The following is a 24,621-nucleotide window of genomic DNA, read 5'->3' on the forward strand; positions in this document are numbered from 1 at the left end:
GCTCTCCCCATTTTGTTTGTCTACCTTTTTGTTTATTGACCTTGAGTGTTTTTGTTTGTTTGTTTTCTTTTTGTCTTTAAAAACCACCTAACAGCAGCATTTTGCTGACTGAAGGGTGGTTATGTAGTGTGTTTTATTTTTAATCATGGACAGATTCCCCGGCAACGACATGGAAATGGAGGGACTTGCAAGAAAGGATAAAGAAAATGGGCTGGATAATAGACGGAGAGGTAAAGAAAATGGACTTGACAACAGACAAAGAGATAAATAAAATGAAGAGCCCGGCCAACGAAGAGGTGAGAAAGGTAAGGATAAGCAAGAGGTACAAAGAAGAGTATGCACAAAGGAAGCAACAGTAACTGTAGAAGTAGAAAATGTAAAAGATGCAAGAAGATTTGATATAACCAAAGCAGTCACGGAGCTGATTGGAGAAGAAAGAATGCTGGCGGTGAGACCCAAACAAACAAAGGGAGTATGAAGTAACAATGGAGACTGAAGATGACACCGAAATTTTAATAGACAATGGATTGACAATTAAAGGAGTGAAATCTGAAGTACGGAGGTTACAAAACAGAGACTATGTTGTTTCGTTCAAGCATCTGCCTGTTTACCTAGCAAATGAAGAAATTTTAAGCAAGCTAGAGAGATGGGGAGTTTTCCCCATATCTAAAATTAAAAAAAGATTGTATCCTGGCACAAACATAGAAGATGGAACAAGGTTTGTAAAAAACAGATTTCCGGAAGAGATGGTCTCCTTACCATACAGTACCAAAATCGAGACGGCGGAAGCGCCACAGCACTTTAGAGTCATGCACACCAATCAGGTAAAAACCTGTCGACTATGCATGAGCTCAGAAAATGTGATGAAGGAACGCCCAGAATTCAGGTGCTTCAAATGTGACGAAAGGGGACATTTCGCAAGGACCTGTACAGCTGTGTCGGGCCCGGATTGTAAATTGGCCCTAATACCTGCAGGGAGCTTGTCACGCTGAGTTGGCTTTGTCCGCTCGATTGACCAACGCGTACGCCTTGTTTTATCCTTGCAGGCCTAACTTCGCTGGTAAAAGCGCTTGTGGGGTTTCTGTAGTGTAGTGGTCATCACGTTCGCCTAACACGCGAAAGGTCCTCGGTTCGAAACCGAGCAGAAACAGTGCTCTTCTTTTGGCGAGAAAATAATAGCATCCACTGCCGCACCAGCAATGATCGTCGACAGGCACCCAATCAAAAAGGGTTATCAGCTCGATTTGCCTGAAGGTTTCCGTAGTGTAGTGGTTATCACGTTCGCCTCATACGCGAAAGGTCCCCAGTTCGAAACTGGGCGGAAACAACCTCTGGCTTTTATGACAATTGTCAAATCAGGCTTCTGTTGAGTACTGACGTTCACTGAAAACATTCTTTCTGCAGAGCGGTGTGAGGCTAGAAGTTTGAATTCAGCTCAGTGTTTACCGCCCCTCGCGGTGTCGCAAACTTGCGTAGAATCTGATTTCTTTTAGCTTTGTGTTGTGCATGAGCAGGTGGCCAATGCGTTTGCTGGCCCTTCACGGTGCAGACCGTACAAGACAGCTCTATAAAAAAAGACTATAAATACTTGAAGCAGCACTGGCCTATTGGTTTCCGTAGTGTAGTGTTTATCATGTTTGCATTACACGCTAAAGGTCTCCTGTTCGAAACTGGGCGGAAGCATACAATTAGCGGACACTTTTGTCCAAAGCGACATACAATAGTGGAGGTATTCAACAAGACGAGGCAATGCATACGAAAAAGGGCTATTTATTCCAAGTCATTTGTTTGTGCTCAGAGAATTTAGTGCTGGAGTAGGAGTTTCGTTTTCTTTAGAGAGAGGGATATTCACCGGGGTTCGGGTGTACTCTGAAGAGATGGGTGTTAGCTGTCGTTTGAAGGACACCAGTGTATCCGTAATCCGAGTGGGAATGGGAAGGTGATTCCACCAGCGTAGAACATTGAATGAAAACATTGTGGAAAGTGACTTTCCGTCTCTCTGCGCTGGCACCACAAGACAGTGCTCTCACCCTAACCGGAGGCTCCTGTGGTTATCACGATGGCTTTACAAGCGGAGGGTCTCCTGTTAGCAACTGGGCGGAAACATTCAGATTTGCTTTTACGCACATTCTCAATTGGCTCTCTGCTCACTGGATGATCCACGATACAAGGGCATGGATCTGTCAAATGTCATGACTTGACGTTGTACGAGGATTTGACCAAAAAAATGCCCTGCAAACCTTAAAAAGCAACACCATCCCAGGACAATTCTTTTGATCCCCTTTCAGTGCACTTGCATTAAAGCCCGCGTGATGCGGCACTTTGTCAGTGTTACTGTATCGTTCGGACATGGGGGCAGAGAGTTAAAGAATTCAGCCTGAGCGCACTGCCGCAGGATCGGTTTGTCAGAAGTGGGATTCGAACCCACGCCTCCAGGGGAGACTGCGACCTGAACGCAGCGCCTTAGACCGCTCGGCCATCCTGACATGCAAGCTTGGCAGGAGCTGTCTCCTGGGAGCCACACCGCAGTACCGTGACATGGAATCTGGTGCTTCACAGCTTGCCCAGCTCCGGCTGTCCAGCTCATTGGCGCTGCAGGCAGCTAATCTGTGCTCGCCTCCTGGGGCTGCGCATAGTTTCAATAGCCAACACTTGACAGCTGTCATTGCTTACGGCCACACCACCCTGAGGGGGCTATAGAGCAAACAGGAAGTGAGTTGGCAGCAGTAAGGAGAGAAAGGCTCTCCCCATTTTGTTTGTCTACCTTTTTGTTTATTGACCTTGAGTGTTTTTGTTTGTTTGTTTTCTTTTTGTCTTTAAAAACCACCTAACAGCAGCATTTTGCTGACTGAAGGGTGGTTATGTAGTGTGTTTTATTTTTAATCATGGACAGATTCCCCGGCAACGACATGGAAATGGAGGGACTTGCAAGAAAGGATAAAGAAAATGGGCTGGATAATAGACGGAGAGGTAAAGAAAATGGACTTGACAACAGACAAAGAGATAAATAAAATGAAGAGCCCGGCCAACGAAGAGGTGAGAAAGGTAAGGATAAGCAAGAGGTACAAAGAAGAGTATGCACAAAGGAAGCAACAGTAACTGTAGAAGTAGAAAATGTAAAAGATGCAAGAAGATTTGATATAACCAAAGCAGTCACGGAGCTGATTGGAGAAGAAAGAATGCTGGCGGTGAGACCCAAACAAACAAAGGGAGTATGAAGTAACAATGGAGACTGAAGATGACACCGAAATTTTAATAGACAATGGATTGACAATTAAAGGAGTGAAATCTGAAGTACGGAGGTTACAAAACAGAGACTATGTTGTTTCGTTCAAGCATCTGCCTGTTTACCTAGCAAATGAAGAAATTTTAAGCAAGCTAGAGAGATGGGGAGTTTTCCCCATATCTAAAATTAAAAAAAGATTGTATCCTGGCACAAACATAGAAGATGGAACAAGGTTTGTAAAAAACAGATTTCCGGAAGAGATGGTCTCCTTACCATACAGTACCAAAATCGAGACGGCGGAAGCGCCACAGCACTTTAGAGTCATGCACACCAATCAGGTAAAAACCTGTCGACTATGCATGAGCTCAGAAAATGTGATGAAGGAACGCCCAGAATTCAGGTGCTTCAAATGTGACGAAAGGGGACATTTCGCAAGGACCTGTACAGCTGTGTCGGGCCCGGATTGTAAATTGGCCCTAATACCTGCAGGGAGCTTGTCACGCTGAGTTGGCTTTGTCCGCTCGATTGACCAACGCGTACGCCTTGTTTTATCCTTGCAGGCCTAACTTCGCTGGTAAAAGCGCTTGTGGGGTTTCTGTAGTGTAGTGGTCATCACGTTCGCCTAACACGCGAAAGGTCCTCGGTTCGAAACCGAGCAGAAACAGTGCTCTTCTTTTGGCGAGAAAATAATAGCATCCACTGCCGCACCAGCAATGATCGTCGACAGGCACCCAATCAAAAAGGGTTATCAGCTCGATTTGCCTGAAGGTTTCCGTAGTGTAGTGGTTATCACGTTCGCCTCATACGCGAAAGGTCCCCAGTTCGAAACTGGGCGGAAACAACCTCTGGCTTTTATGACAATTGTCAAATCAGGCTTCTGTTGAGTACTGACGTTCACTGAAAACATTCTTTCTGCAGAGCGGTGTGAGGCTAGAAGTTTGAATTCAGCTCAGTGTTTACCGCCCCTCGCGGTGTCGCAAACTTGCGTAGAATCTGATTTCTTTTAGCTTTGTGTTGTGCATGAGCAGGTGGCCAATGCGTTTGCTGGCCCTTCACGGTGCAGACCGTACAAGACAGCTCTATAAAAAAAGACTATAAATACTTGAAGCAGCACTGGCCTATTGGTTTCCGTAGTGTAGTGTTTATCATGTTTGCATTACACGCTAAAGGTCTCCTGTTCGAAACTGGGCGGAAGCATACAATTAGCGGACACTTTTGTCCAAAGCGACATACAATAGTGGAGGTATTCAACAAGACGAGGCAATGCATACGAAAAAGGGCTATTTATTCCAAGTCATTTGTTTGTGCTCAGAGAATTTAGTGCTGGAGTAGGAGTTTCGTTTTCTTTAGAGAGAGGGATATTCACCGGGGTTCGGGTGTACTCTGAAGAGATGGGTGTTAGCTGTCGTTTGAAGGACACCAGTGTATCCGTAATCCGAGTGGGAATGGGAAGGTGATTCCACCAGCGTAGAACATTGAATGAAAACATTGTGGAAAGTGACTTTCCGTCTCTCTGCGCTGGCACCACAAGACAGTGCTCTCACCCTAACCGGAGGCTCCTGTGGTTATCACGATGGCTTTACAAGCGGAGGGTCTCCTGTTAGCAACTGGGCGGAAACATTCAGATTTGCTTTTACGCACATTCTCAATTGGCTCTCTGCTCACTGGATGATCCACGATACAAGGGCATGGATCTGTCAAATGTCATGACTTGACGTTGTACGAGGATTTGACCAAAAAAATGCCCTGCAAACCTTAAAAAGCAACACCATCCCAGGACAATTCTTTTGATCCCCTTTCAGTGCACTTGCATTAAAGCCCGCGTGATGCGGCACTTTGTCAGTGTTACTGTATCGTTCGGACATGGGGGCAGAGAGTTAAAGAATTCAGCCTGAGCGCACTGCCGCAGGATCGGTTTGTCAGAAGTGGGATTCGAACCCACGCCTCCAGGGGAGACTGCGACCTGAACGCAGCGCCTTAGACCGCTCGGCCATCCTGACATGCAAGCTTGGCAGGAGCTGTCTCCTGGGAGCCACACCGCAGTACCGTGACATGGAATCTGGTGCTTCACAGCTTGCCCAGCTCCGGCTGTCCAGCTCATTGGCGCTGCAGGCAGCTAATCTGTGCTCGCCTCCTGGGGCTGCGCATAGTTTCAATAGCCAACACTTGACAGCTGTCATTGCTTACGGCCACACCACCCTGAGGGGGCTATAGAGCAAACAGGAAGTGAGTTGGCAGCAGTAAGGAGAGAAAGGCTCTCCCCATTTTGTTTGTCTACCTTTTTGTTTATTGACCTTGAGTGTTTTTGTTTGTTTGTTTTCTTTTTGTCTTTAAAAACCACCTAACAGCAGCATTTTGCTGACTGAAGGGTGGTTATGTAGTGTGTTTTATTTTTAATCATGGACAGATTCCCCGGCAACGACATGGAAATGGAGGGACTTGCAAGAAAGGATAAAGAAAATGGGCTGGATAATAGACGGAGAGGTAAAGAAAATGGACTTGACAACAGACAAAGAGATAAATAAAATGAAGAGCCCGGCCAACGAAGAGGTGAGAAAGGTAAGGATAAGCAAGAGGTACAAAGAAGAGTATGCACAAAGGAAGCAACAGTAACTGTAGAAGTAGAAAATGTAAAAGATGCAAGAAGATTTGATATAACCAAAGCAGTCACGGAGCTGATTGGAGAAGAAAGAATGCTGGCGGTGAGACCCAAACAAACAAAGGGAGTATGAAGTAACAATGGAGACTGAAGATGACACCGAAATTTTAATAGACAATGGATTGACAATTAAAGGAGTGAAATCTGAAGTACGGAGGTTACAAAACAGAGACTATGTTGTTTCGTTCAAGCATCTGCCTGTTTACCTAGCAAATGAAGAAATTTTAAGCAAGCTAGAGAGATGGGGAGTTTTCCCCATATCTAAAATTAAAAAAAGATTGTATCCTGGCACAAACATAGAAGATGGAACAAGGTTTGTAAAAAACAGATTTCCGGAAGAGATGGTCTCCTTACCATACAGTACCAAAATCGAGACGGCGGAAGCGCCACAGCACTTTAGAGTCATGCACACCAATCAGGTAAAAACCTGTCGACTATGCATGAGCTCAGAAAATGTGATGAAGGAACGCCCAGAATTCAGGTGCTTCAAATGTGACGAAAGGGGACATTTCGCAAGGACCTGTACAGCTGTGTCGGGCCCGGATTGTAAATTGGCCCTAATACCTGCAGGGAGCTTGTCACGCTGAGTTGGCTTTGTCCGCTCGATTGACCAACGCGTACGCCTTGTTTTATCCTTGTTTTATGGCTCTCTGCTAACTGGATGACCCATGATACTAGGGCGTGGATCTGTCAAATGTCATGACTTGACGTTGTATGAGGATTTGACGAAAAAATTCCCTGCAAACCTTAAACCACAGACGTCTGCAAAAGATTGCAGTTCTTGAAACAAAGTTACCTCTGATCCGAGTAGAAGCGTTCGCTTACTTAATGGCAGATAAAATGATGACCTTTCACACGGTCTGCATTCGTTCCGTCAGTAACAGTGGCAGGCCGGCAAATAAAATCCTGACATTCCACAGGGCACACTCGCTTGGCGGACAAAAGCCACCGGGGGCTCTCTTTGCGTGTTCCTTCACCTGGTCAAACCGCTTTGAGGGGGGATCTTTCGAGTAGTTTTCGGCGTCAGAACAGACTCTTCCAGCGACGGGTGGGTAGGCCTTCCACAGGCGCGCGCAGCTCTACTGGAGCAAAAGAGGCTTGGCAAAGGATGAGGAAGAGAGGGAAGCGCCGCTCCAGCCGGGCCCGACACTACCGCCTGAACTCTGTCTTGAACCACTGTGCTCAGGGGAGAGCGCGAACGCAGTCCCCCACTACCAGAAATTATGCAGTCAAATTCCCACATTTGGGGAATTCGCAGGGGTCAGCGTGGCCGGAGTGCAATGGCCAAGCCTCGCCCTGTGTGAACCACCTTCTTGATCATGGTATCTCCCCTGCCAGGTAAGTATGAGTTGCCGGGCGGCGCAAATGGCACCCGCCGTTTTCTATCGGCCGTACTCCAGGGCGGTGATGCCCAGCCACCGAGCATGGGGAATGGGCCAGCAACCCCTGTCTCCTGACGGCGCTGTACTTGCAGCAGACGTGCCTGTGCTTGCAAACCACTCGCTAGTAACTGTGGCAACGCATGAAGAGTTTGAGCTTCCTCCAGATGCTTGCTTTGTGTTTTGTCATCAGTTGGGGCTGCCAACACATGGATTCCACTGGACGCACTCGATCTGGGGATAACAGACCCTCTATGGGGGGAGGGGAGGGGATCCTCCTGTTCTTTCTTTCTTTTCCTCCATCTGTTTTCTTTCTCTACAGATGCCGTTTTTCTCTGCTTAGTTTCTGATTTGGTCTATTTGGACATGTCGACCTCCTGCTTTGCTGCGGTTCGGACCGCCTTTGCCTAGAGCTCCGTGCTTTGCACTCTTGCCTTGTATATTTTGTGTCCTGTTTTCTTACGTCAGCCTATCAGCACAGTGCTCAAACGACATAGCTTAAAGAACACGACGGGATCTACAAACGTTCCGCAAAAGAACTTCACTGACGAAAGCGGAAGCGCTAACGGAACAACCTCCCGCTGCAAGCACCTTACATTCCTGGGACGGGAAACCACCGACGGCTGGCTGCGGAATTGCCTCTGGTTCAGATTGGTTTAGAACCGTCCCTCTGCCCAAAACGCCACAGACGTCTGCAAAAGATTGCAGTTCTTGAAACAAAGTTACCTCTGATCCGAGCAGAAGCGTTCGCTTACTTAATGGCAGATAAAATGATGACCTTTCACACGGTCTGCATTCGTTCCGTCAGTAACAGCGGCAGGCCGGCAAATAAAATCCTGACATTCCACAGGGCACACTCGCTTGGCGGACAAAAGCCACCGGAGGCTCTTTTTGCATGTTCCTTCACCTGGTCAAACCGCTTTGAGGGGGGACCTTTCGAGTAGTTTTCGGCGTCAGAACAGACTCTTCCAGCGACGGGTGGGCAGGCCTTCCACAGGCGCGCGCAGCTCTACTGGAGCAAAAGAGGCTTGGCAAAGGACGAGGAAGAGAGGGAAGCGCCGCTCCAGCCGGGCCCGACGCTACCGCCTGAACTCTGTCTTGAACCACTGTGCTCAGGGGAGAGCGCGAACGCAGTCCCCCACTACCAGAAATTATGCAGTCGAGATTCCCACATTTGGGGAGTTCGCAGACATCTGCCCAGGGAACGTGCAATGGTAACTGTAGACTGTAGACTCTTGTCCAACGAGAAGCCGCGATTGTCTACAGTTTGCTTAGACCCTGGGCTAATCGGAGGGATGCATTGTCTAAAGTTTAAAATCAGGGCCAATCAGCGCTGAGGATTTTCCAAAGTTTCTCTTGCTCTGAATGCTCAATTTATCGGGTCAGAAAGTTCATCTGCTGTCGAGATTAATTCGTATGTTAAAGTGATTTTGTGTGGAAAGTTATTTTTATACTGTTATATTGATGCACAGTATGTTTTGTTCACGACATGTTTGAAATATCTCACTTTTTGAGCAGTATTCGTGAGGCTGCGCCTTCAGAAAGTACACCTGTTGTTGAGATTTCGTGTGGTAAGTTATTTTTATACTGTTATATTGATGCACAGTATGTTCTGGTTACATCACGTTCGAAGTTTTTCACTCTTTGTGCAGCATTTTGTCTTTGTTCGTGAGGCTGCGCTGTCAGCAAATACACCTCTCATAGTGATTTAGAGCGGTAGGTTATTTTTATCCTGTTCTGATAAACAGTATGTTTTGCTCACATCACATTTAAAATATTTCACTGTGTGTGCATTATTTTGTCTGTGTGCCTGACGCTGCGCTGTCAGACGTTCATCCATTACAGAGATTTTGTGCGGTAAGTTATTTTTATTGTTACATTAATGCTAAGGTCACATCATGTTTGAAATATCTCATTCTTTGTGCAGTGTTTGGTCTGTGCTGGTGACGCTGTGTCGTCAGAAAGTTCACCTGTCCTAGAGATTTCGTGTTGTAGGTTATTTTTATACTGTGATATTACTTACATGTATATATGGCTGCACAAAACCTGAAAAAGTTTAGCTTATGTATTATTTTCAACGCTCGTGTCGATTTGATAGCTCCATTTACATAGTAAACATCATTTACAAAAATAAATATCCCTTCATATACAGCAATATATGTGACCATGACAATTATTATCATTAGTTGTTACTATGAGAAGTAAAGAACATTTTAAGATCTTAGCTGGGACAAAACATATGATCCATACCTGTACACAGTAAAATCATCAGAGTAAAATTTAACATTTGGTCCCTCTCTTAATTGAGCAAAATTTACTCAGCAGCAGAGTAAAGTTAATGAGCCGATGATGAGTTTAATTAAGTGATGATTGAGCACTGATGATGAACACCTGCTGTTAATATGCAGAAACAGAAGAGAAGCAGCAGCAGCTACGCTCATTGCTTACCTGATTGACTTTATTTCTGTCAGATGTTCAAAAAATCCATATGAGACTGTGGCGAGGGGGCGTGGCCGAGAGCCGTGGGAACGGAGTAAGGCCACCGCGTAAGTGGATACACCTGCGGTGCGCACCTGCCTCGGATCCCACGGAAGGAGCTCTGGACCATAAAAGGAGGAACTATGGCAGAGGAAGCCGAGAGAGGACCGGGCCTGGACATATTTTACTTTTGCTTTCAGTTTGACGGCAGTCTTCGTGAGGAGCTGCCGTCCGTCCGTTTTGGTTTAGACATGGAGACTGCCGTCCCTGTAATTAATAAATATTTTAAAACTGCGTTGGTTCTCCGCCTCCTTCTTTCTGGCGGCCAAAGGGCCATGAACTTCATTACAGTGGTGCCGAAGCCCGGGAGAAGGAGGGACGCGTTGTCCAGATGCCCTTGCCGCTGAGAGAGGGGCGAGTGTTTGGGAGTTAACCCGAGTGGGGGAGAAACCTGTTCGTCTGCCCAGAGTGCCGGGGCGGCCTGAGGCTGGCGTGGAAAGGATCTGCCTGCTGCCGTCTCCCAGCATGGGGAGGAGCAGGAGACGCGGGGCTCACCACCGAAGGGGAAAGTGCTGAAGGGAGCCATCCAACAGAACCCGGGGGAGTCGCCGCGATCCACCATGATGCCAGAGCCTGCATCCATCCACCGAAGCGGAGCAGGAGACCAGAGATGCCGCCAGCCAGCCAGGAGAACCGCCGCCGGACGCCAGAAGACGGACGGGTGGATAGATTCCTCCACAGGGCTCCCAGCACGTCGTCGCATCTCTCAGCTAGTGGAGGACCGAGTGGCAGCGTGTCTGGAGAACCGAACCCCAATTTTTTTTTTTTTTTTCCTCTCTCCCCTTTCCTGGTCTACTCTGTCTTTCCTTTTTTTTTCATCTCCTGTTCTCTTGGCCCGTCTCATATAGGTCTCGCGGGGGCTGTGGCGCCAACCTCCCCATTGTCTCTGTGAGAAGCTGCCGTCCCTGTTATTAATAAATATTTTTAAACTACGTCGGTTCTCCACTTCCTTCTTCCCGGCGGCCAAAGGGCCGCCAACTTTATTACAGAGACTTATAGTGAAGTCCAGTGTTGTAATGAGAAACTAAATCATTTGGTGATGAAAGGTTAGTAATTTCAGGAAGAGAGTTAATAAGCAAAAAAAGGATTCTAAATTAATATGTTTTATGTTACGGAAAGAAATAGTACGGAGAGGTTTGGTGGAAGAAAGAGAGAGTGCAAAATTAAATGAGAGAAGAAAATGATCCGTTATAGGGAGTTCCTCAGCAGAGAGGTCAATGGGTGAGACACCAGAGCAGCAGATGAGGTTGAGGGTGTGTCCTTTAGAGTGTGTGGGAACATTGACATGCTGTTGAAGTCCAAAGCTCTCAAGACAGGATATAAAATCTCTTGTAAGGGAGTTATTAAAATTATCCACATGAATATTAAAATCTCCTAAAACTATAATATTAGGTGAGAGGGTGGTAATATGTGTTAAAAAGCAGCAAAGTCATTTAGAAATTCATTATTTAGTTTGGGTGGACGATAAATTATGGCAACATATGTAGGTGTGGATCCAGAAAGTTTTGAAATCATAAATTCGAATGAAGGAATAATGTGAAAATGTTTTTAAAGGAAAATGGGAAAGATTTTCAAGAATGTGTTCTCAAAAATTTCTACATTTGTTTCAGAAACAAAGTGCATAAAAGACCAGTTTCAGAACAATTTTGGAAAAAAAATATTTGTGGAAATAGACGAAGAGGGAATCTGGAAGAATTTAAAATGGAAATATTTAGACGCAAAAATTGAAACGTTGGAATATTTTATCAGACATAATGTTATTTTCACTGAAACAAAACTGGCACAAATTGGAAGCAGTGAGAATGCATTATGCAAAATATGTGGACTGGAAAATGAAGGTATTATGCATTTGTTTTTAAAATGTGTTGAATTAAATACATTTATGGCAAAGTTAAAAGAAAGTATTAAACAAATGATGCCAAGTAAAACAGAGCAGATTGAGGAGGAGACAGAATGGTATAAAATATTTTTATTTGGTTTTCAATTAGGGATGCACCGATATGGATTTTTTGGTCGATACCGATAACCGATAATTCTTCAGACTTGGAGGCCGATAGCCGATATGTATAGGCCGATAATTATATTGTTATATTTTTATACAGCAAACTTCATAAAAGATTGAACTGCTCTTATGAACTGAATAGTCTATACTTAAAGCAAAAAAGCTATGATTTCGAAATTGCAAGGTGATTATAGACCTATATTCACCATTTCACATAAATCTGCATGCAAAACATTATTTCCTTTTTATATAGCAAATGAACATGCACATTGATTGTTGCATAAAAATAATAGTTTAAATAACAAAATTATATTTATTTAACAAGCAAGTTAAATATACTTAAATATATAAATATACAAATCCATTTTAAATGAATTGAGTAACATATAATAATAAGTATTATTTTTTAATAAATGTATTACATTATATTCAAATATAATTCTATGTTTATTTGCAACATAACTAAATATAGCTTTTTTGAATTGCATGTCAGTTAGATAAAATGTTTTTATAATCAGGACTTATATTTTACACCTTTTAAGAAATAAAATATTTTAATAGTTCAATAATAAACATACTGAAATATTGACTTTTAAATGTTTTAGAATTTTGTCAATTATATTGACCGTAATGTTCAGGTAACTTATTTATTAATATTAAATAACACATAATAAAATATTTAAACAACTGATTAAACTAAATATAGTACCTAAAATATTAGGTTGTAGGATATAAGAAATATTATATTAAAATACTTTCAAATTTAAATTTCAGGCATTGATATTTAAATAGGTTTGTCATTTTTTTAAAGTTTAATAAATTATTTAAAAATTCAATTAAATATATTTTAAAATATTTCATTTACATCAATGTTTACAGTTATATTTACATATACACATATTATTTTTAAGTGTTACTGCATTTACATTGAATATTTACCTAAATTTAATTTACAATATAATTTTATACCATTTTATTTTTACTGTTAGCTAAACTACAGTTTATAACTTGTTTCTGAATAATATACAGAACCCTAATATTACCATCCTTTAAATTACACAATGATAACATTAAAGCAACCACATGAATATGTGTACGCAGTGTATTTTTGGAAGTTTTATTTTATCCTTCAACTCTTGTTTGCAATAAATGAATAGAAAAAAACGATGAAAAGTGTAATATAAATATTGTGTAAAGTTATTCGAGTCACAACAGATAACCCACTCTTGGGACACTGTAGCTACTGAACAAATATCTTTTAAAAAAAAGCTGAAATGTACATAGAGATTAGAAATAAATGTTTATTTACACAAAATATATAACCATTTATACTTTTAACATATTAGGGCAGTACAATATAGCGTAAAATTATTTTATTATCACGACAGTTTATGCAATATTAAAAAAAAAAAAATCACAAACGTATGATAAATTATTATTTTTTAAACTACCTTCCCAGTAGTTGGTCGGCTATTTGCTAGAGCAGCTCAAAGCTTAACCCAGAGCTGTAAATAAACACTAATAGCAGAAGTTAACAAGAAAAAGGAAAATGACAACAGCCAATCAGAGTCAGAATGTCTTGCTTATTTGTTTAAAAAAAATGATGTTTGCACCTTCACAGTGTTTTTAGACTTAGACTTAATTTTTAGAATTAGTTATTTGCATCTAAACAATATCTTTTAACTGTTTAATATTATTAAGTAAAAGATTTAATAACACAGATAAAAAATGCATTTTTGTAGGGAAATGTTATCTTAGAAATAATAGCATTTTCTATGCTATCATAAATGTTATTTTAGAAATAATAGCATTTTCTATGCTATCATAAAGCCCTACAACTTGTACATGTATATTTCTATTTGTTTTATACAAAATAAACATTTATCTTGCTTAGTTGTTTTAAAGACTAAATGTTTGCACCTTGACAGTGTTTTTAGACTTATAACTTTTAGAATTAGAGTTAATTGCATCTGAACAATATCTTTAAACCACTTAATATTATTAAGTAAATGATTTAATAACACAGAAAAAATGCATTTTTCTAGGGAAATGTTATTTTAGAAATAATCGCGTTTTTCTATGCTATTATAAAGCCCTAAAACATATACATGTATATATCTATTTTTTGTCAAACAAAATAAACATTTACAACGAAGCTTGTCGTCTTTATAGTCTATTTTGTCTCCTTTTTTAACTTCCTCTATCTACTGCACCGCTTTATAAATCGCGCTTCCTGGAGGTCCCGCCCAGCGGCCAATCGGAGCGCACGTTCAGTGGAACTTTCTCAAAGAGCCAACGGCACGCTACATGACATGACCAAATTCGGAAGCACGCTTTGTGGAACTTTGCGTCGACCAATCCCGAGCCAGACGTCGGGCCAATCAGGAAGAAGGGAAAGTGGAACTGTGGAACGGGAAGGGAACCGAAGATTCTCCCGCAAGAGGCGCAAGGATGACACGCAAATCCGTGAAGCGCTCCATATTGCTGTTTTAGTGCGTGGGTAAAAGTACAGAAATGAAAAAAGACAAAAGGCCTTTCACGATTCCAAATGGTGCATGAGGATGGGTTTAGCAAATCGTGGGAGGTGCTGCTGGGTCAACTGGAAAGTCTACATGCATGGTGAAAACGAATGTGGGATGCTTTGATCGTTTGTTTTGTTGTGTTAATGCACATCCATAGCCCTTGCTTTAGTGGGACTTTGCCATAGGCTATCCTGACACTCTAATTTCCCCCTGTCCATAAACTTGGTGACCTACTGCATCAATCAGTGTGCCTAGCACTGACAGGGCCAAAGCTCTGTAGTGCACGGCATACAAGTGGGAACATGGCTCTCCAGGTCCCACCACCTTGGAGGAACATTGCTGGGACTCGAGGCGTACATATGCCCTGAGCCTGTCTACTTGTCTGTGCTCGCTACGGTGGCACATATACTAAAATTGGATCGATACAGAGAAGATTAGCATGGCCCCTGCGAAAGGATGACACGCAAATCTGTGAAGCGTTCCATATTGCTGTTTCAATGCGTGGGTAAAAGTACAGAAATGAAAAAAGACAAAAGGCTTTTCACGATTCCAAATGGTGCATGAGGATGGGTTTAGCAAATCGTGGGAGGTGCTACTGGGTCAACTGGAAAGTCTACATGCATGGTGAAAACGAATGTGGGATGCTTTGATCGTTTGTTTTGTTGTGCAACCAATGCACTTCCAAAGCCTTTGCTTTAGTGGGACTTTGCCATAGGCTAACCTGACACTCTAATTTCCCCAGTCTTTAAACTTGGTGACCTACTGCATCAATCAGTGTGCCTAGCACTGACAGGACCAAAGCTCTGTAGTGCACGGCATACAAGTGGGAACATGGCTCTCCAGGTCCCACCACCTTGGAGGAACATTGCTGGGACTCGAGGCGTACATATGCCCTGAGCCTAACCGCTGATCTGTGCTCGCTACGGTGGCACATATACTAAAATTGGATCGATACAGAGAAGATTAGCATGGCCCCTGCGAAAGGATGACACGCAAATCCGTGAAGCGCTCCATATTTCTTTTTTAGTGCGTGGGTAAAAGTACAGAAATGAAAAAAGACAAAAGGCTTTTCACGTTTCCAAATGGTGCATGAGGATGGGTTTAGCAAATTGTGGGAGGTGCTGCTGGGTCAACTGGAAAGTCTACATGCATGGTGAAAACGAACGTGGGATGCTTTGATCGTTTGTTTTGTTGTGCAACCAATGCACTTCCAAAGCCTTTGCTTTAGTGGGACTTTGCCATAGGCTAATCTGACACTCTAATTTCCCCCTGTCCATAAACTTGGTGACCTACTGCATCAATCAGTGTGCCTAGCACTGACAGGGCCAAAGCTCTGTAGTGCACGGCATACAAGTGGGAACATGGCTCTCCAGGTCCCACCACCTTGGAGGAACATTGCTGGGACTCGAGGCGTACATATGCCCTGAGCCTGACCACTAGTCTGTGCTTGCTACGGTGGCACATACACTAAAATTGGATCGATACAGAGAAGATTAGCATGGCCCCTGTGAAAGGATGACACGCAAATCCGTGAAGCGCTCCATATTGCTGTTTTAGTGCGTGGGTAAAAGTACAGAAATGAAAAAAGACAAAAGGCTTTTCACGATTCCAAATGGTGCATGAGGATGGGTTTAGCAAATCGTGGGAGGTGCTGCTGGGTCAACTGGAAAGTCTACATGCATGGTGAAAACGAATGTGGGATGCTTTGATCGTTTGTTTTGTTGTGCAACCAATGCACTTCCAAAGCCCTTGCTTTAGTGGGACTTTGCCATAGGCTAACCTGACACTCTAATTTCCCCCTGTCCATAAACTTGGTGACCTACTGCATCAATCAGTGTGCCTAGCACTGACAGGACCAAAGCTCTGTAGTGCACGGCATACAAGTGGGAACATGGCTCTCCAGGTCCCACCACCTTGGAGGAACATTGCTGGGACTCGAGGCGTACATATGCCCTGAGCCTAACCGCTGATCTGTGCTCGCTACGGTGGCACATATACTAAAATTGGATCGATACAGAGAAGATTAGCATGGCCCCTGCGAAAGGATGACACGCAAATCCGTGAAGCGCTCCATATTTCTTTTTTAGTGCGTGGGTAAAAGTACAGAAATGAAAAAAGACAAAAGGCTTTTCACGTTTCCAAATGGTGCATGAGGATGGGTTTAGCAAATTGTGGGAGGTGCTGCTGGGTCAACTGGAAAGTCTACATGCATGGTGAAAACGAACGTGGGATGCTTTGATCGTTTGTTTTGTTGTGCTAATGCACTTCCAAAGCCCTTGCTTTAGTGGGACTTTGCCATAGGCTATCCTGACACTCTAATTTCCCCCTGTCCATTAACTTGGTGACCTACTGCATCAATCAGTGTGCCTAGCACTGACAGGGCCAAAGCTCTGTAGTGCACGGCATACAAGTGGGAACATGGCTCTCCAGGTCCCACCACCTTGGAGGAACATTGCTGGGACTCGAGGCGTACATATGCCCTGAGCCTGTCCACTCGTCTGTGCTCGCTATGTGGCACATATACTAAAATTGGATCGATACAGAGAAGATTAGCATGGCCCCTGCGAAAGGATGACACGCAAATCCGTGAAGCGCTCCATATTGCTGTTTTAGTGCGTGGGTAAAAGTACAGAAATGAAAAAAGACAAAAGGCTTTTCACGATTCCAAATGGTGCATGAGGATGGGTTTAGCAAATCGTGGGAGGTGCTGCTGGGTCAACTGGAAAGTCTACATGCATGGTGAAAACGAATGTGGGATGCTTTGATCGTTTGTTTTATTGTGCTAATGCACTTCCAAAGCCCTTGCTTTAGTGGGACTTTGCCATAGGCTATCCTGACACTCTAATTTCCCCCTGTCCATAAACTTGGTGACCTACTGCATCAATCAGTGTGCCTAGCACTGACAGGGCCAAAGCTCTGTAGTGCACGGCATACAAGTGGGAACATGGCTCTTCGGGTCCCACCACCTTGAAGGAACATTGCTGGGACTCGAGGCGTACATATGCCCTGAGCCTGACCACTGGTCTGTGCTCGCTACGGTGGCACATATACTAAAATTGGATCGATACAGAGAAGATTAGCATGGCCCCTGCGAAAGGATGACACGCAAATCCGTGAAGCGCTCCATATTGCTGTTTTAGTGCGTGGGTAAAAGTACAGAAATGAAAAAAGACAAAAGGCTTTTCACGATTCCAAATGGTGCATGAGGATGGGTTTAGCAAATCGTGGGAGGTGCTACTGGGTCAACTGGAAAGTCTACATGCATGGTGAAAACGAATGTGGGATGCTTTGATCGTTTGTTTTGTTGTGCAACCAATGCACTTCCAAAGCCTTTGCTTTAGTGGGACTTTGCCATAGGCTAACCTGACACTCTAATTTCCCCAGTCTTTAAACTTGGTGACCTACTGCATCAATCAGTGTGCCTAGCACTGACAGGACCAAAGCTCTGTAGTGCACGGCATACAAGTGGGAACATGGCTCTCCAGGTCCCACCACCTTGGAGGAACATTGCTGGGACTCGAGGCGTACATATGCCCTGAGCCTAACCACTGATCTGTGCTCGCTACGGTGGCACATATACTAAAATTGGATCGATACAGAGAAGATTAGCATGGCCCCTGCGAAAGGATGACACGCAAATCCGTGAAGCGCTCCATATTTCTTTTTTAGTGCGTGGGTAAAAGTACAGAAATGAAAAAAGACAAAAGGCTTTTCACGATTCCAAATGGTGCATGAGGATGGGTTTAGCAAATTGTGGGAGGTGCTGCTGGGTCAACTGGAAAGTCTACATGCATGGTGAAAATGAACGTGGGATGCTTTGATCGTTTGTTTTGTTGTGCTAATGCACTTCCAAAGCCCTTGCTTTAGTGGGACTTTGCCATAGGCTATCCTGACACTCTAATTTCCCCCTGTCCATTAACTTGGTGACCTACTGCATCAATCAGTGTGCCTAGCACTGACAGGGCCAAAGCTCTGTAGTGCACGGCATACAAGTGGGAACATGGCTCTCCAGGTCCCACCACCTTGGAGGAACATTGCTGGGACTCGAGGCGTACATATGCCCTGAGCCTGTCCATTCATCTGTGCTCGCTACAGTGGCACATATACTAAAATTGGATCGATATAGAGAAGATTAGCATGGCCCCTGTGAAAGGATGACACGCAAATCCGTGAAGCGCTCCATATTGCTGTTTTAGTGCGTGGGTAAAAGTACAGAAATGAAAAAAGACAAAAGGCTTTTCACGATTCCAAATGGTGCATGAGGATGGGTTTAGCAAATCGTTGGAGGTGCTGCTGGGTCAACTGGAAAGTCTACATGCATGGTGAAAACGAATGTGGGATGCTTTGATCGTTTGTTTTGTTGTGCAACCAATGCACTTCCAAAGCCTTTGCTTTAGTGGGACTTTGCCATAGGCTAACCTGACACTCTAATTTCCCCAGTCTTTAAACTTGGTGACCTACTGCATCAATCAGTGTGCCTAGCACTGACAGGACCAAAGCTCTGTAGTGCACGGCATACAAGTGGGAACATGGCTCTCCAGGTCCCACCACCTTGGAGGAACATTGCTGGGACTCGAGGCGTACATATGCCCTGAGCCTAACCGCTGATCTGTGCTCGCTACGGTGGCACATATACTAAAATTGCATCGATACAGAAAAGATTAGCATGGCCCCTGCGAAAGGATGACACGCAAATCCGTGAAGCGCTCCATATTGCTGTTTTAGTGCGTGGGTAAAAGTACAGAAATGAAAAAAGACAAAAGGCTTTTCACGATTCCAAATGGTGCATGAGAATGGGTTTAGCAAATCGTGGGAGGTGCTGCTGGGTCAACTGGAAAGTCTACATGCATGGTGAAAACGAATGTGGGATGCTTTGATCGTTTGTTTTGTTGTGCAACCAATGCACTTCCAAAGCCCTTGCTTTAGTGGGACTTTGCCATAGGCTATCCTGACACTCTAATTTCCCCCTGTCCATTAACTTGGTGACCTACTGCATCAATCAGTGTGCCTAGCACTGACAGGGCCAAAGCTCTGTAGTGCACGGCATACAAGTGGGAACATGGCTCTCCAGGTCCCACCACCTTGGAGGAACATTGCTGGGACTCGAGGCGTACATATGCCCTGAGCCTCTCCACTCGTCTGTGCTTGCTACGGTGGCACATATACTAAAATTGGATCGATACAGAGAAGATTAGCATGGCCCCTGCGAAAGGATGACACGCAAATCCGTGAAGCGCTCCATATTGCTGTTTTAGTGCGTGGGTAAAAGTACAGAAATGAAAAAAGACAAAAGGCTTTTCACGATTCCAAATGGTGCATGAGGATGGGTTTAGCAAATCGTGGGAGGTGCTGCTGGGTCAACTGGAAAGTCTACATGCATGGTGAAAACGAATGTGGGATGCTTTGATCGTTTGTTTTGTTGTGCAACCAATGCACTTCCAAAGCCCTTGCTTTAGTGGGACTTTGCCATAGGCTATCCTGACACTCTAATTTCCCCCTGTCCATAAACTTGGTGACCTACTGCATCAATCAGTGTGCCTAGCACTGACAGGGCCAAAGCTCTGTAGTGCACGGCATACAAGTGGGAACATGGCTCTCCAGGTCCCACCACCTTGGAGGAACATTGCTGGGACTCGAGGAGTACATATGCCCTGAGCCTGACTGCTGATCTGTGCTCGCTACGATGGCACATATACTAAAATTGGATCGATACAGAGAAGATTAGCATGGCCCCTGCGAAAGGATGACACGCAAATCCGTGAAGCGCTCCATATTGCTGTTTTAGTGCGTGGGTAAAAGTACAGAAATGAAAAAAGACAAAAGACTTTTCACGATTCCAAATGGTGCATGACGATGGGTTTAGCAAATCGTGGGAGGTGCTGCTGGGTCAACTGGAAAGTTTACATGCATGGTGAAAACGAACGTGGGATGCTTTGATCGTTTGTTTTGTTGTGCTAATGCACTTCCAAAGCCCTTGCTTTAGTGGGACTTTGCCATAGGCTATCCTGACACTCTAATTTCCCCCTGTCCATAAACTTGGTGACCTACTGCATCAATCAGTGTGCCTAGCACTGACAGGGCCAAAGCTCTGTAGTGCACGGCATACAAGTGGGAACATGGCTCTTCGGGTCCCACCACCTTGAAGGAACATTGCTGGGACTCGAGGCGTACATATGCCCTGAGCCTGACCACTGGTCTGTGCTCGCTACGGTGGCACATATACTAAAATTGGATCGATACAGAGAAGATTAGCATGGCCCCTGCGAAAGGATGACACGCAAATCCGTGAAGCGCTCCATATTGCTGTTTTAGTGCGTGGGTAAAAGTACAGAAATGAAAAAAGACAAAAGGCTTTTCACGATTCCAAATGGTGCATGAGGATGGGTTTAGCAAATCGTGGGAGGTGCTGCTGGGTCAACTGGAAAGTCTACATGCATGGTGAAAACGAATGTGGGATGCTTTGATCGTTTGTTTTGTTGTGCAACCAATGCACTTCCAAAGCCTTTGCTTTAGTGGGACTTTGCCATAGGCTAACCTGACACTCTAATTTCCCCAGTCTTTAAACTTGGTGACCTACTGCATCAATCAGTGTGCCTAGCACTGACAGGGCCAAAGCTCTGTAGTGCACGGCATACAAGTGGGAACATGGCTCTCCAGGTCCCACCACCTTGGAGGAACATTGCTGGGACTCGAGGCGTACATATGCCCTGAGCCTGACTGCTGATCTGTGCTCGCTACGGTGGCACATATACTAAAATTGGATCGATACAGAGAAGATTAGCATGGCCCCTGCGAAAGGATGACACGCAAATCCGTGAAGCGCTCCATATTGCTGTTTTAGTGCGTGGGTAAAAGTACAGAAATGAAAAAAGACAAAAGACTTTTCACGATTCCAAATGGTGCATGAGGATGGGTTTAGCAAATCGTGGGAGGTGCTTCTGGGTCAACTGGAAAGTTTACATGCATGGTGAAAATGAACGTGGGATGCTTTGATCGTTTGTTTTGTTGTGCTAATGCACTTCCAAAGCCCTTGCTTTAGTGGGACTTTGCCATAGGCTATCCTGACACTCTAATTTCCCCCTGTCCATAAACTTGGTGACCTACTGCATCAATCAGTGTGCCTAGCACTGACAGGGCCAAAGCTCTGTAGTGCACGGCATACAAGTGGGAACATGGCTCTTCGGGTCCCACCACCTTGAAGGAACATTGCTGGGACTCGAGGCGTACATATGCCCTGAGCCTGACCACTGGTCTGTGTCGCTACGGTGGCACATATACTAAAATTGGATCGATACAGAGAAGATTAGCATGGTCCCTGCGAAAGGATGACATGCAAATCCGTGAAGCGCTCCATATTGCTGTTTTAGTGCGTGGGTAAAAGTACAGAAATGAAAAAAGACAAAAGGCTTTTCACGATTCCAAATGGTGCATGAGGATGGGTTTAGCAAATCGTGGGAGGTGCTGCTGGGTCAACTGGAAAGTCTACATGCATGGTGAAAACGAATGTGGGATGCTTTGATCGTTTGTTTTGTTGTGCAACCAATGCACTTCCAAAGCCTTTGCTTTAGTGGGACTTTGCCATAGGCTAACCTGACACTCTAATTTCCCCAGTCTTTAAACTTGGTGACCTACTGCATCAATCAGTGTGCCTAGCACTGACAGGATCAAAGCTCTGTAGTGCACGGCATACAAGTGGGAACATGGCTCTCCAGGTCCCACCACCTTGGAGGAACATTGCTGGGACTCGAGGCGTACATATGCCCTGAGCCTGTCAACTTGTCTGTGTTCGCCTAGGTGGCACATATACTAAAATTGGATCGATACAGAGAAGATTAGCATGGCCCCTGCGAAAGGATGACACGCAAATCCGTGAAGCGCTCCATATTTCTTTTTTAGTGCGTGGGTAAAAGTACAGAAATGAAAAAAGACAAAAGGCTTTTCACGTTTCCAAATGGTGCATGAGGATGGGTTTAGCAAATTGTGGGAGGTGCTGCTGGGTCAACTGGAAAGTCTACATGCATGGTGAAAACGAATGTGGGATGCTTTGATCATTTGTTTTGTTGTGTTAATGCACTTCCAAAGCCCTTGCTTTAGTGGGACTTTGCCATAGGCTATCCTGACACTAATTTCCCCCTGTCCATAAACTTGGTGACCTACTGCATCAATCAGTGTGCCTAGCACTGACAGGGCCAAAGCTCTGTAGTGCACGGCATACAAGTGGGAACATGGCTCTCCAGGTCCCACCACCTTGGAGGAACATTGCTGGGACTCGAGGCGTACATATGCCCTGAGCCTCTCCACTCGTCTGTGCTTGCTACGGTGGCATATATACTAAAATTGGATCGATACAGAGAAGATTAGCATGGCCCCTGCGAAAGGATGACACGCAAATCCGTGAAGCGCTCCATGTTGCTGTTTTAGTGCGTGGGTAAAAGTACAGAAATGACAAAAGGCTTTTCACGATTCCAAATGGTGCATGAGGATGGGTTTAGCAAATCGTGGGAGGTGCTACTGGGTCAACTGGAAAGTCTACATGCATGGTGAAAACGAATGTGGGATGCTTTGATCGTTTGTTTTGTTGTGCAACCAATGCACTTCCAAAGCCTTTGCTTTAGTGGGACTTTGCCATAGGCTAACCTGACACTCTAATTTCCATAGTCTTTAAACTTGGTGACCTACTGCATCAATCAGTGTGCCTAGCACTGACAGGACCAAAGCTCTGTAGTGCACGGCATACAAGTGGGAACATGGCTCTCCATGTCCCACCACCTTGGAGGAACATTGCTGGGACTCGAGGCGTACATATGCCCTGAGCCTGACTGCTGATCTGTGCTCGCTACGGTGGCACATATACTAAAATTGTATCGATACAGAGAAGATTAGCATGGCCCCTGCGAAAGGATGACACGCAAATCCGTGAAGCGCTCCATGTTGCTGTTTTAGTGCGTGGGTAAAAGTACAGAAATGACAAAAGGCTTTTCACGATTCCAAATGGTGCATGAGGATGGGTTTAGCAAATCGTGGGAGGTGCTACTGGGTCAACTGGAAAGTCTACATGCATGGTGAAAACGAATGTGGGATGCTTTGATCGTTTGTTTTGTTGTGCAACCAATGCACTTCCAAAGCCTTTGCTTTAGTGGGACTTTGCCATAGGCTAACCTGACACTCTAATTTCCATAGTCTTTAAACTTGGTGACCTACTTCATCAATCAGTGTGCCTAGCACTGACAGGGCCAAAGCTCTGTAGTGCACGGCATACAAGTGGGAACATGGCTCTCCAGGTCCCACCACCCTGGAGGAACATTGCTGGGACTCGAGGCGTACATATGCCCTGAGCCTGTCAACTTGTCTGTGTTCGCCTAGGTGGCACATATACTAAAATTGGATCGATACAGAGAACATTAGCATGGCCCCGGCGAAAGGATGACACGCAAATCCGTGAAGCGCTCCATATTGCTGTTTTAGTGCGTGGGTAAAAGTACAGAAATGAAAAAAGACAAAAGGCTTTTCACGATTCCAAATGGTGCATGAGGATGGGTTTAGCAAATCGTGGGAGGTGCTACTTGGTCAACTGGAAAGTCTACATGCATGGTGAAAACGAATGTGGGATGCTTTGATCGTTTGTTTTGTTGTGCAAGCAATGCACTTCCAAAGCCTTTGCTTTAGTGGGACTTTGCCATAGGCTATCCTGACACTCTAATTTCCCCCTGTCCATAAACTTGGTGACCTACTGCATCAATCAGTGTGCCTAGTACTGACATGGCCAAAGCTCTGTAGAGCATGGGATACAAAAGGGAACATGGCTCTAGGATAGAAAGGAGGAAAGACAAAAGGTTTTTTACGATTCCAAATGGTGCATGAGCAGGGTTTTAGCTGTTGGGATAGTTTACAGTTTAACCCAAAGAATGACCAGTCTGATAGATGAAGAAGAGCTGGAGTCAGAGATTCAAATAAATAAATAAATCAAGTTTACCTAAGATAGTTTGCAGTTTCATCATCAGAAGCCAGCTTCAACACTCGCAATAAGTTCCTAGGCTGCTCTGCTTACAATCACCAATCAATAACAATTATACTCTGACATAATGTCATTTCCAACTGAACACTGTGATTATCAGTTGTCATGGAACAGGCAGATAGCAGCTCATAGCTGATATCTAATGAGAGAGAAAGAGAGTTTTGAGCAATCCAGAACTGTTAATGTATGTTTACTCAATTTAAACATACATTAAACATAACATTAACTTCAATAACATAATTTTATTGTAATCTTTTACTCAAGCCCGTCCTAAAACATA

The 24,621-nt window shown here is 44.4% G+C and overlaps 2 protein-coding genes and 25 non-coding genes across 27 annotated transcripts in view; 22 read left to right on the forward strand and 5 right to left on the reverse strand.

Moving 5' to 3' along the window:
• LOC137491106 (uncharacterized) overlaps positions 1-24,621 on the reverse strand; it is a 1,257,671-nt gene that overhangs the window by 1,010,647 nt on the left and 222,403 nt on the right. The window lies entirely within an intron of this gene.
• LOC101884655 (uncharacterized) overlaps positions 1-24,621 on the reverse strand; it is a 108,639-nt gene that overhangs the window by 24,604 nt on the left and 59,414 nt on the right. The gene's annotated exons all lie outside the window — the stretch shown is intronic.
• Positions 1,078-1,150, forward strand: trnav-aac (transfer RNA valine (anticodon AAC)). The gene has a single exon. It is a non-coding gene; the product is annotated as a tRNA-Val (tRNA).
• On the forward strand, positions 1,255-1,327 carry trnam-cau (transfer RNA methionine (anticodon CAU)). Its single transcript has one exon. It is a non-coding gene; the product is annotated as a tRNA-Met (tRNA).
• Positions 2,404-2,486, reverse strand: trnal-cag (transfer RNA leucine (anticodon CAG)). Its single transcript has one exon. It is a non-coding gene; the product is annotated as a tRNA-Leu (tRNA).
• trnav-aac (transfer RNA valine (anticodon AAC)) lies at positions 3,818-3,890 on the forward strand. The gene has a single exon. It is a non-coding gene; the product is annotated as a tRNA-Val (tRNA).
• trnam-cau (transfer RNA methionine (anticodon CAU)) lies at positions 3,995-4,067 on the forward strand. The gene has a single exon. It is a non-coding gene; the product is annotated as a tRNA-Met (tRNA).
• Positions 5,144-5,226, reverse strand: trnal-cag (transfer RNA leucine (anticodon CAG)). The gene has a single exon. It is a non-coding gene; the product is annotated as a tRNA-Leu (tRNA).
• LOC137494462 (U1 spliceosomal RNA) lies at positions 7,069-7,231 on the reverse strand. The gene has a single exon (XR_011014420.1). It is a non-coding gene; the product is annotated as a U1 spliceosomal RNA (small nuclear RNA).
• On the forward strand, positions 14,711-14,817 carry LOC137494529 (U6 spliceosomal RNA). Its single transcript, XR_011014475.1, has one exon. It is a non-coding gene; the product is annotated as a U6 spliceosomal RNA (small nuclear RNA).
• Positions 15,240-15,346, forward strand: LOC137494513 (U6 spliceosomal RNA). Its single transcript, XR_011014459.1, has one exon. It is a non-coding gene; the product is annotated as a U6 spliceosomal RNA (small nuclear RNA).
• Positions 15,770-15,876, forward strand: LOC137495014 (U6 spliceosomal RNA). The gene has a single exon (XR_011014958.1). It is a non-coding gene; the product is annotated as a U6 spliceosomal RNA (small nuclear RNA).
• On the forward strand, positions 16,300-16,406 carry LOC137494512 (U6 spliceosomal RNA). The gene has a single exon (XR_011014458.1). It is a non-coding gene; the product is annotated as a U6 spliceosomal RNA (small nuclear RNA).
• LOC137494528 (U6 spliceosomal RNA) lies at positions 16,827-16,932 on the forward strand. Its single transcript, XR_011014474.1, has one exon. It is a non-coding gene; the product is annotated as a U6 spliceosomal RNA (small nuclear RNA).
• Positions 17,353-17,459, forward strand: LOC137494687 (U6 spliceosomal RNA). Its single transcript, XR_011014633.1, has one exon. It is a non-coding gene; the product is annotated as a U6 spliceosomal RNA (small nuclear RNA).
• On the forward strand, positions 17,882-17,988 carry LOC137494515 (U6 spliceosomal RNA). Its single transcript, XR_011014461.1, has one exon. It is a non-coding gene; the product is annotated as a U6 spliceosomal RNA (small nuclear RNA).
• On the forward strand, positions 18,409-18,515 carry LOC137495044 (U6 spliceosomal RNA). Its single transcript, XR_011014988.1, has one exon. It is a non-coding gene; the product is annotated as a U6 spliceosomal RNA (small nuclear RNA).
• LOC137495043 (U6 spliceosomal RNA) lies at positions 18,938-19,044 on the forward strand. The gene has a single exon (XR_011014987.1). It is a non-coding gene; the product is annotated as a U6 spliceosomal RNA (small nuclear RNA).
• Positions 19,468-19,574, forward strand: LOC137494846 (U6 spliceosomal RNA). Its single transcript, XR_011014790.1, has one exon. It is a non-coding gene; the product is annotated as a U6 spliceosomal RNA (small nuclear RNA).
• On the forward strand, positions 19,998-20,104 carry LOC137494875 (U6 spliceosomal RNA). The gene has a single exon (XR_011014819.1). It is a non-coding gene; the product is annotated as a U6 spliceosomal RNA (small nuclear RNA).
• Positions 20,525-20,631, forward strand: LOC137494686 (U6 spliceosomal RNA). Its single transcript, XR_011014632.1, has one exon. It is a non-coding gene; the product is annotated as a U6 spliceosomal RNA (small nuclear RNA).
• Positions 21,054-21,160, forward strand: LOC137494685 (U6 spliceosomal RNA). Its single transcript, XR_011014631.1, has one exon. It is a non-coding gene; the product is annotated as a U6 spliceosomal RNA (small nuclear RNA).
• Positions 21,581-21,686, forward strand: LOC137495017 (U6 spliceosomal RNA). The gene has a single exon (XR_011014961.1). It is a non-coding gene; the product is annotated as a U6 spliceosomal RNA (small nuclear RNA).
• LOC137494527 (U6 spliceosomal RNA) lies at positions 22,109-22,215 on the forward strand. The gene has a single exon (XR_011014473.1). It is a non-coding gene; the product is annotated as a U6 spliceosomal RNA (small nuclear RNA).
• On the forward strand, positions 22,634-22,740 carry LOC137495003 (U6 spliceosomal RNA). Its single transcript, XR_011014947.1, has one exon. It is a non-coding gene; the product is annotated as a U6 spliceosomal RNA (small nuclear RNA).
• On the forward strand, positions 23,156-23,262 carry LOC137494934 (U6 spliceosomal RNA). The gene has a single exon (XR_011014878.1). It is a non-coding gene; the product is annotated as a U6 spliceosomal RNA (small nuclear RNA).
• Positions 23,678-23,784, forward strand: LOC137495077 (U6 spliceosomal RNA). Its single transcript, XR_011015022.1, has one exon. It is a non-coding gene; the product is annotated as a U6 spliceosomal RNA (small nuclear RNA).

The sequence above is a fragment of the Danio rerio genome, chromosome 4, assembly GCF_049306965.1.
Source record: "Danio rerio strain Tuebingen ecotype United States chromosome 4, GRCz12tu, whole genome shotgun sequence".
Lineage (NCBI taxonomy): Eukaryota > Metazoa > Chordata > Actinopteri > Cypriniformes > Danionidae > Danio > Danio rerio.